This window comes from Otolemur garnettii, unplaced genomic scaffold (genome assembly GCF_000181295.1).
Source record: "Otolemur garnettii isolate 467f Iridium unplaced genomic scaffold, OtoGar3 scaffold00026, whole genome shotgun sequence".
Classification (NCBI taxonomy): domain Eukaryota; kingdom Metazoa; phylum Chordata; class Mammalia; order Primates; family Galagidae; genus Otolemur; species Otolemur garnettii.
Window position 1 is genome coordinate 10475730 of NW_003852421.1, and position 11780 is coordinate 10487509.

Consider the following 11780-nt stretch of genomic DNA (forward strand, 5'->3'; position numbering starts at 1 on the left):
ATTTATAGCTTTCATAGGAAAGCTATAACCCAATTTTAGCCCAGGAATATGAGGAGAGGGAGGGGAGAGGTGGGGGGAGGGTGGGTGCAGGGAGGGTGATTGGTGGGATCATGCCTATGGTTCATCCTATAAGGGTACATGTGAATCTTTCTAAAAGTAGAATATAAATGTCTTAACACAATAAGAAAAAGACATGAAGGCTATGTTAACCAGTTGGATGAAAGTATTTCAAATTATATATAAAAACAGCACACTGTACCCCATGTTAGTATTAATGTACACTGCTATGATTTAATAAAAAGAAAAGAAAACTCTAATCCTATACAACTAAAAAAAAACCTTTCATCCCCTCTCAATTTCCATATTTCTGAAAATTGTACTTATCTGACAAATTCTAGTCATTGTCTATCTATTGCCGGAAATGAGGATTTAATTTTCTAACTGCCTTCCCTCCACACACACACATACTTCCACTCCTTCCATCTTCCCAGCATAGCCCAATCTTGGGGAAAATCACCATCTGGTGTTAATATTGTTGTGACTATATAATATTGTTCATAGCTGAGGTTATAGTGTATAATGTATTTGAATACATTTTCCTTCTTATACAAGTTTCTGTTTTCCCCGGAACTCATTGCTTCATTTTAGAATTTACTTAGATTTCTTTGTACCTATAACTAAAGCATCCCCAGAGTCTCTGACTACTGAAAAAGAATCTTTGCTTCCTGTCCAACGTGATGGATAATCTTCCAGTTTACCCACATAGGGATGGCCCTCTGGGAGCCCTTTATTCTCTTGTTTTAATCCAGATTAGTTACTTTCTGCATAGCTGCCATTCAGGGAATTCCCATCATCCTAGGAATTCTCTGATCCCCTTTTCTTGGATCCCTTGCCATCTTTTTCTTGGTTTATGCATTTGTTGACAAAGCATATCCTCTATCAGCTTGCTGGGGAAAAAAGATTCATGAAGGGAAAAATTGTCAAGATCTTGCATTTCTGAAAATATCTTTCTTCCAGCTTTAGGCTTGATTGATGATTAGAAATCTGGCTGCCTGGTTGCCTCTCATCCCCTGGAGAAGTTCTGTAGCATTCTAACATCTTGATTCTTTGCATGTCACCATTTTTCCATTTTGGAATCCATTAAGATCTTTTTGTCCGCAGTATTCTAAAGTTTCCCAAGGGAAAATTGTTACATGGCTCCCCCGCCTTCCCATTTGTTATACTGGGCCCTTTTAGTATACCTAGCAGGTCCTTTCCATGGAGCATCATGTCCCTCAATGCTAGACATGTTCTTGTATTAGGTTTTACAAAATAGTTTTCCCTCTCTCTTCTTTTAATTGTTTCTGAAACACCTGTTGGTCAGCTGTTGAACCTTCTGGATTGATCCTCCGATTTTCTTATCCTTTATCTCCTATTCCTCATCTCTTTCATGTTTGATCTAATTTCTGAGAATTTTTCTCAAATTTTTATATCAATATTTCTCTTTAGTAGTTATCATGCTTACCATTGCTTTTAATTTCTTACAATGCTTCTTTTCCTCTGAATGTCTCTTTTCTTTCTTCTTTTTTCTTTTTTTGAGTGATATTTTCTTCTGTTTCCAAGAAGGCAGTATCTTCTACCTTTGTAAGAGTATTAATTCTAGGATGTTTGTGTGTGTTTTTGCTACCTGCATTGTCTGTTCCTCTGAGTTCATTTTATCTGTTTATTTTTGTCTCTACCTTTCATGGAGATCCACGCATCTTGTCTTTTTAGCTGTCTGTTCAGGTTAGCAAGGACCAAAGGTTGGAAACTCTGTATATGTGGCTGGGACTTATCAAATGATGGGCCTCTGGGAGGCTTCTCCCAGTTGACTGGCAGGTGCTCAGTTCTCACTCCATGCAGGTCTTTCCGTTCAGTGGATGCGGTTCCCCGTAGAGGATAGGCCTGGCTGCCAGTGTTTTGGAAGCTGGGGGATGAAGGGCGTCAGACTTCCGTCTCAATATGTCATTTAACACCAGGAGGGATCTCATTCCACCCTTAGGTGTGCCTGCTGTCTCTGAGGACAGACCTTCTCCCGACTTCAGCAGAGGAGGGAGGGGCGGTTGCCTGGCTGCACAGAGCAGGCAAGAAGATCTGGGAGGCTCATTTCCTCTGAGCCAACTCTCATCGACCTTGTCTTCCTTAGATTCAGAGGAAGTTAGTTGGTGCCTCTAATTCTCGAGCTTTTCCAGGGTTCTGAATTAGTTTGCTTCTTTGTGGTACCCTTCCCTTCCTCCCTGCCTCTCCACTCGCTCCTCCTTCAGGCTTAGAGGCGGCATTCAGCAAAGTGTGTGCTCACTACGTTCGTTAGCTGTGGCGATTCAAAATGGGCTCCCATGGGTTCCAGGCCTTTCAGAACTATTTCGTGTAGTGTATATAAACAATGCAATGAGGTTAAAAATGTTCCCCAAGCATATGCAGTACCATGTACTGGTTCCACTTAAAGCATGGATGGGTTCACTTGGAGTTCAGACTTACACATTCTTGGTAGCAATCTCACCAAAGAGAAAGATTCTTCATAAATGAATTTCAGTATCAGATCACTACTTTAGGGCATGAAAAAATGTACAGGGCAGCCTGGCAGATTTCTTTTTAAACTTACTGTAACATTTTTTATATTTAATGGAAGGATGGAAAAATGGTTCTTGGTTTAGAAATTATTTTTAATAGTATTTGAATAGCCATGAGCAGAAATCATTTTCTTTTTTTAACTTAAGTCTAATAAACATGCCGTGGCCCTAAGGGTATAAAATAACTCTCTAGCAGAAATGAGATGTAACACTTGGAATGATTAATGATCTCATAATCTGAAAATCTCAGATCATCAAAGCCAGTATTTTTTTTTAAAAGGATTTATTGTGGCCAAGTTATTCATATATTTTACAAGATGTGGATGTCGTTCTAATATAAAATTCAGAAATAATTAAACATTTGTCAGGCATCATTTGTTTTCAATTATGCAGGTAAATGTGAGACTGGAGTCTGTGGTCTGTACAAGTGTCTGACGTTGTAGCATTAGCCAACTGCTGCATAACGCTGGGTTGCAAAATTATAGCCACCACACACTAAGCAGTAATCAACCTAAAGTGGTGTACTCTGCTGAGCAACAAAGCCTTTCCTGAACTTTAAAAGTTACTTGTGCTTGTGAATTGCAAGATCCCTAGGGAATCTTGAGGTTCTGTTCCTTCTTTCTGTAGTATCTGTTTACAAAAGCTCTGCAACGATCATACCTCAAAGATTTACAGAGCACTTAACCACAGTCTAGATTCTGGGCCAACTGCTTGAAAGGCATTACCTCAGTCCCTCACTGCAGCAAACCTGTTATCCTCGTCTAGCAGCCAAATTCGGGATGCTGCCAGAGGGAAAAGAAAAAATTTTCTTTGCTTAAACCTGGCTCTACTCCCTAGAGGAATTTCTTTTAAACTGTTTATTACTATTTTTATTAATAATGTATGCACTTTGCATGGAACCTCTAGATCCCTCTTTCTGAGAGAGGAGGTGTTTGACTCACTACCTCACACTCCCTCTTCTTTATTGGATTACAATAATTATAATCCTTTATAACTTAAATAATATTCTTTAACTGCAAAATCTAATTTCTCCATGTCTGGATGCCTCTATTGCCAGAGTTCCGGTTCTGAGATCTCAGCTTTCTTTGATTTGGGATAGAAACTCATAATTCCATGCTTGTGAGTAGCTTTAAGTAAATATTTTTAAAACAAACTTTTTATTCTAGAAAAGCTTTACAGGTAAGGAAAAATTCAGAAGACAGCAGAGAGAGTTCTACAACCAGTTTCCTCTCTTATTAGCATCTAGCATTAGTATGGTTTGCTTGTTACAACTAGTGAACCAATATTAATTCACTAAGGTCCATGCTCTATTGGCATTTCCTTAGTTTTGCTCTAATGTTGTTTGTATGTTCCAGGATCCCATCCAGGGTACTATGTTATATTTAGTTGTCCTGTCTCCTTGGGTGCCTGTTGTCTAGAACGGTTTCTCAGATTTTCATGTTTCTGATGACACTGACAGTTTTGAGGAGACTGGTCAGGAACTTTGCAAAATGTCCTTGGACTGGGATTTGTCTGATGTTTTTCTCATGTTTAGAATGGGGCTCTGGGTTTTAGGGAGGAAGACCACAGAGGTAAAGTGCCGTTTTCGTTGCACCGTATCACAGCACATACTGTCAACATGAGTTTGGTTGATGTCGGCCTGGACCACTTGGCTGATGTAGTGTTTATCAGCTCTCTCTTCTCCAGAGTTCTCCTCCCCCCTTTCATACTGCATTGTTTGGAAAGAAGTCACTGAACAGCCCACACCTACGGAATAGGGACTCATGCTCAACTTTATTGATTGATTGAGACAGGGTCTCACTCTGGCATCCAGGCTAGAGTGCAGGGGGGTGAGCACTGCTCACTGAAGCCTCAAACTCCTGGGCTCACGTGATCCTTCTGCCTCAGCTTCCTGAATAGCTAGGACTACAGGTGTGTGCCACCATGCCCAGCTAATTTATCTGTTATTGTAGAGATGGGATCTCACTGTGTTGTCCAAGATGTTCTCAAACTCTTGGCATCAAGCAGTCCTCCCACCTCAACTTCCCAAAGTGCTAGGATTATAGGCAGGAGCCACTGCGCTTAGCCCATTTATTTATTTTTTTATTCAGTCTTTATTTCAGTATTAACTCATGGATGCATATTTTATACATTGGGATATAATCCAATACTATTTTATTTTCATACTCAAATTGTTCCAGCTTTGGCCATTGAGAATTATTTCAGTTGGCTTGCATTTCCTTTTGACACACCCCAACTGGGGTAGATTTTTTTCTTGTTTTTTGTTTTTTGTTTTTGAACGCTATCTTACTTCCAGTCACTACAAGAAGTTCTAGGCAGATCTCACTCTAACAGCTGAGAAACCTGGCTGCTGTTACCCACCATCCGAGCACGTAATTGTTCAATTCCAGTATACGTGCATAGTGGTAAAATGGTTAAGCTATATCCCCAGGTGACACAACTGATGAGTTAGAGTGCACTGCTTTTGTACACTTCCTTTTGCCTTCGGTCTTATAGATGCCATTCATTTTCTAAGTCATTTACATCAGCACCTTTTCTCCCCACCTTCTTCTGCAAGGTTGTTGCAGAAATTTGTAATATAATTAGATTGCCTTGTCACATTTGGCACTTTATCCGGGAATCCCACAGTTTCCTAAATGATTGTTTAAATTTGCATTCATTAGAGTTCACTCAGTGCTATAATGTTCTGTGAATTTTGACAAATGCCTAGTATCATATGTCCTCATCACAGGATCAAAAAGTCCCCATTGTTTCACCTGTCCAATGTCTCCCACCCCTGTTCTCCTGGCAGTCATTTATTTTTTACTATTTCTGTTTTTTTGCCTTCTCCCGATTGTAATATAATTACAATCACACAACATGTGGTCTTTCAGACTGACTTCTCTCATTCAGCACTTTGCCTCCATGTCTTTGCATGGCTTAATAGCTCATTTGTTTTTCTTGCTAGTAATATACCACAATGTGCTTATCCATTCACCTATCGAAGGACATCTTGGTTGCTTGTAATTGTTGGTGATTATGAATGAAGTTGTCATAAACAGTCACATACAGGTTTTCAAATCAGTTAGGTAGATAATCTAGGAGCACAGTTGCCACATCATATGGTAAAACTATGTTTAGCTGTATAAGACATTGCCAACCTGTCTTCTAAAGTGGCTGTAGCATTTTTCATTCCCACCAGCAATGAATAAATGTTTCCATTCTCTGCATCCTCACCAGCAATTGGTATTGTTAATTTTTTGGATTTTGGTCATTCAAATGGGTGTGTAGTATCTTGTTTAGATTTGCAATTACCTAATGAAAATGATGTTGTACATCTTTTCTGATGCTTATTTGCATTTATATGTCTCCTTTGGTGAGGTAGCTATTTAGATATTCTGCTCATTTTAAAATTAGGTTGTATGTTTTCTTTCTTTCTTTTTTTTTTTTTTTTGTTGAGATAGAGTCTCACTTTGTTGCCCTGGGTAGAGTGTCGTGACATCACAGCTCACAGCAACCTCAAACTCTTGGGCTCAAGCGGTTCTCTTGTCTCAGCCTCCCAAGTAGCTGGAACTATAGGTGCCCGCCATGATGCCCGGCTTTTTAGTTGTCATTGTTTTAACTGGCCTAGGCCGGGTTAGAACCCGCCAGCCTCAGTGTATGTGGCCAGCACCCCACCCACTGAGCTACATGTTGTGTGTTTTCAGATTGAGTTTTTTTTTTTTTTTTTTTTTGGAGACAGTCTAACTCTTTCACCCTGGGTAGAGTGCTCTGGCATCATAGCTCACAGCAACCTCAAATCTCTTGCCTCAACTTCCCAAATACCTGGGAGTACAGACATGAACCACCACACCCAGATAATTTTTCTAATTTTAATAGAGATGGGGTCTCACTCTTGCTCAGGCTGGTCTCCAACTTCTGAGCTCAAGCAATCCACCTGCCTTGGCTTCCCAGAGTTCTAGGATTACAGGCGTGAGCCAGTGCACCCAGCCTATGACTGAGTTTTAAGAGTTCCTTATGTATTGGGGGTATAAACTTCTTCATAGAAACATGTTTTACAAATATCTTCTCCCAGATCTTGGCTTGTCATTTTTTTAACAATATCTTTCTCAGAGAAGAAGTCTTTTAAAGCCCAATTTATGAATTTTTAACAAAATCCAATTTATTGATTTTTTTTTTCCTTCATGGATTAGGGTTTTGGTGGTGTATCAAAAAAAAAAAAAAATCACCAAACCTAAAATCACCTAAATTTTTCCCTTTTGTTTTCTTCTAGAAGTTTTATAGTTTTGTGTTTTATAGTTTAGTTTATGATCTATTTTTAAATTAATTTTTTGTGAAAAATTTAAGGTCTGTATATAAGTTCATTTTTGTGTATGTGGACATCTAGTTGTTCTTATATCATTTGCAGAAAAGACTTTTCTTCCTACATTTCTTTCCTTTGTTAAAGACTGGTTGACTATATTTGTGTACCTCCATTTCTAGAAGAAAGCTTTTAGTCTTTCAACATTAGGTGAGGCTTTGTAGATGCTCCCTATCAGGTTAAGGTAATTCTCTTCTCTCCTTGTTTGCTGAGAGTTTTTATTCTGAATGGATATTGAATTTTGTCAAATGCTTTCTGAGTCAAGTGGTATGATCATATGATTTTTCTTCTCTAGCCTCTTGATCTGGTGGGTTACACTGACTAATTTTCAAACGTTGGGCCAGTCTTGGGGCTTTGGGTTTTGTATATCTGGATTAAATCCCACTTGATTGTGGTATATAGTAATTTTTATATGTTGTTGGATTTGGTTTGGTAATATTTTGTTGAGGGTTTTCCTATCTGTGTTCATGAGAGATATTATTGGTCTGTAGTTTTTCTTTCTTGTAATATCTTTGTCTAGTTTTTGGGATTAGAGTACTGTTAGCCTCATAGAATGATTTATAAAGCATTCCCTCTGCTTCTATTTTCTGAAAGGGATTATAGATAATTGGTATAATTACTTCTTTAAATGTTTGGTAGCATTAACAAGAAACCCTCTTAACCTGGTGTTTTCTTTTTGGAAGGTTATTCATTATTGACTCAATTTATTAGATAGTAGGGTTATTCAGGTTATCTGTGTCTCCTCATGTGAATTGTGGCCATTTTGTTGAGAGCTGGACCTTTTGTATTACATAATATGAACTGGGATAAATGGGCCTTTAGTGTGAGAATATGTGTTAATCTGGCTAACATTAATAATTTAAAAATTGGCTTGGCGCCTGTGGCTCAAGTGGCTAAGGCGCCAGCCACATACACCTAAGGTGGCGGGTTTGAATCCAGCCTGGGCCCACCAAACAACAATGACGGCTACAACCAAAAAATAGCTGGGAGTTGTGGTGGGCGCCTGTGGTCCCAGCTACTTGGGAGGCTGAGGCAGGAGACTAGCTTGAGCCCAGGAGTTGGAGGTTGCTGTGACCTGTGATGCCACAGCACTCTACCCAGGGGGACAGCTTGAGGCTCTGTCTTAAAAAAAAATAATAATAATTTAAAAATTTATATATGTAACATTAAAAGTTGAAAAATGCAAGTCTTCAAGAACTTCCTGTTATCAGTAAAATTGAGTTTGAACCCTTTTACCTGGTAGTCAAAGACCTCCACATATTGGCTTCAAGCTAACTTCTTCGCTTTTTCTTTAAGTAATAATGATGTTAGACCTTGTCTCTACAAAAAATGAAAAAATAAATTAGTTTGGCATGGTGATGTGTGCCTGCAGCCCACGATAGTTGGGAGGCTGAGACAAGATGATCTCATGAGCTCAGGAATTTGAAGTTGCAATGAACTATGATGATACCACTGCACACTAGCCCCAGCAACAGAATGAGATCTTGCCTAAATAAATAAATAAAATAGAGATGGTATCATTTATTGAATACCTCCTATTCACAAGAGTCTAACAATAACACTGCAAGGTTATACAAGTATCTCCATTTTACAGATGTGAACACTAGATGCAGATAAGTGGAATAACTTGCCTGTGTATCTAGTTCTGAATCCATCCCTCACGTTTTTTCATTAGATCAAAACACATATTCCCTTTACCAAGTTTGCTCTTTTAGCCCAGTCAAATTTGCTTATCATTCCCTATCCTCCACAGAATCATCACAAGTATCATCTCTACATGTGATTAGCCTTAAATCACTTATTATGTATTATAAGTTTTCTTATACATTGCTGAGTCTCTCATGTCTAGTACATGGTGGAGACAACTGAATGTTTGCTTGAGACATAGAATGTACTCTGGTTGCGTGATCACCCAATAGGGTACATACTTATAGTTCCCTATCTCTTGGATATCTAGACTTATTACTCCTCTTCTCAACAAATAAAAGGAAGATTTGAGAAGTTAGTAGGTAGTTTTGAAAGTGATAAACATATACAATTGTTTTTGTAGTACATGATAGGCAGATTGAATATCAGTGGACTTTGAAAATAAAGCCTGATCATCTGAGGTCAAGAGAAGCCTAATTCATAAGCAAGGAAATTTGAAAGACTATGGCTTTGTAATATGGCATCTTTCTTTCCAACATATAAAAGAAAAAACTAAAGAAAAAGAAAGCATTTTTCATTTATCACTTTGGTAGTGTTATTTGACACATTTTAGATAATGATATTGGCTCAGCGCCTGTGCTCAAGTGGCTAGGTGCCAGCCATGTACATCCAAGGTGGCAGGTTTGAATCCAGCCTGGGCCCTAACAACAATGACGGGTGCAACCAAAAAATAGCCGGGCGTTGTGGCGGGTGCCTGTGGTCCCAGCTACTTGGGAGGCTGCGGCAGGAGACTTGCTTAAGCCCAGGAGTTGGAGGTTGCTGTGAGCTGTGATGCCATGGCACTCTACCCAGGGGGACAGCTTGAGGCTCTGTCTCAAAAAAAAAAAAAAAAAGATAATGATATCAGTTAAAAGAAATATTGAGAATCCATCAGACCAAGTTGTTGGCTGAAGAGCTGTCTTTTGGGTATAAGTATGCAATTGTGGTTTTTCAAAATTCCAAGCATGCATTTAAATAAGATGGGCTGAGAAAGTAGCAAGATTATAAACTGGTTCAGAGCATGGTCAGTGGGCTGGAAAAGAAGAGAGGAGGAAGACTGGGGCATCAGGTGGGAGACAGTGTTGACAATGTCCAGCCCATTCCCGGGATCTGAGCAATCTGCTCCATGTTCATTTCTTGCGAGGTCATACAGGAGAGTAACTGCTTTTTACTAGAAACACATCAGAATTTTGTTCATCAATCCTAAGGAGAAAAATCGCTTATATTTACTGCTATGTACATTAGATACTGAGTAATTCATACATCGATGTTTTGTAATTCTTTGAGCAATCCAACAAAACAGGTGTCATTATCCCAGTGTAAAATTGGGAATTGGGATGGGAAAATTGATAGTGCAGTTGGCCAAGATGACAGGGCAGCAGCAGACCTGAGATTCTTCCCCGGAGCCCACAGATTCTAGAACATGACTTCTTTCCCCAGTTTTCTAAAGCAGTGGTTCTCCACCTTGGGGGCACAATGGAATTACTTGGAAGCTTTAAACACACTTCCTGCCCACACCACACCCTCAACCAATTGAATCAGAATATTTGAGGTTCATTTTACCATTTACTCATTATGAGGCCTTGGAAAGTCATAAATGGAAAACAAAACATTGTTTATCAATGGAAAAATACAAGATAATGAATATATATGAACTCATCTCCCATCTGTATCAATCTCAATCTAATCTAAAGTTGTGCTCTAGTAAGTTCATTTTTTTCTTAATAATTAACTTTGCACATCTTCCTGACCCATGATCTGCTTTCTCCAGGGCGTTTATCATTCTCTTCCTGCTTTCATTCTCTTACTAAATATATATGTATCTATTAAAGTATAGATGATTTCTCACTTAGTATAAATGGTACATAGCTTTCTGCCACATGATGGCTTTTGATGTTTCCTACTGTGGTTTTAAAATTTATCCATGTTGACGAAAGCAGCTGTGTAGTCTCCTACTCCATGCACCACAGCGACCTGCTCTGCTGGTCGATGGGTATTTGAACTGTTTCCAATTGTTTGCTATTAAACACAAGAAGAATGCTTCTTATTATGTATCTCCCCATGCAAGTATGCAAGAGAAGGAAATACACTGAGAAGAATTACTGTTACACGTATTGGGTTGAAAGGCAAAGAGTCCTCAACTTCACTCAGTTTGGCCACACTGCTCTTCAGTGTGATTTGACTAATTTTTCACATCCTCCAATGTTTCTGTTTCTTTATGTCCTTGACCATCCTGGGTATTATCAAATTTTCAGTTTTCACCAAACTGATGGGTGTGAAATAGCTTAAATTGCCTTAATTTGCATTTCTTCAATTATTAAGTGATTTCAGCAGTTTGTCCATATGCTTATTATCTTGTATTTTGCTCTTTTTTCTTTTGGCTTGTCTTCTCTTTATTGATCTTTAGGGAATTAGTGTGTATGCACTACACTAATCTTTTGTCAGGTATACACGCTGCAAATATTGTTTCCAGTTTGTGGCTTGGCCTTCCATGTTGCAGTGTTTATTGGTGAATAGAAGAATTTAAAGTAGATGCAGTGAAATACACTGATCTTATCCTTTATGGCTTATAATTTTAAGAAATCATTCTATACTCTGAGGTTATAAGAGCTATTTGCCTGTATTCTTTTTAAAATTATATATTTTTTATTATTTTACTTTTAATTAGTATGAGTATATAACAGTTGTATGTCTTTATAGAGTACAGGCATACAATATGAATTAATAAAATTAGGGTAATTGAGTATCCATCATGTCATTCATTTAACATTTCTTTGTGTTAGGAATAGTTTAAATGGGATTGGTGCTAGTTCTTCAGTGAATGGTTGGCAGAATTTAGTAGTGAAAGCTTTGGGTTCTGGGATTTTCTCTGATGGGAGACTTTTACTGCTTCTATCTTGTTACTTGTTACTGGTTTGTTCAAATTTTAGAGTTCTACCTGGATCAATCTTAGTAGTTTGTAGACTACTGAAGTCTAAAGACTTTGTAGACTTTAGACTTTATGGGTTTTCCAGTTTATTGGCATATAGTTGCTCAGTCTCATGATCCTCTGGATTTCTGCAGTATCAGTTTTTCATTTCTGACTTTTTTTTTCTTTTTTTTGAGACAGAGTCTCACTATGTCACCCTCAGTAGAGTGCCATGGTATCACAGCAACCTCAAACTCTT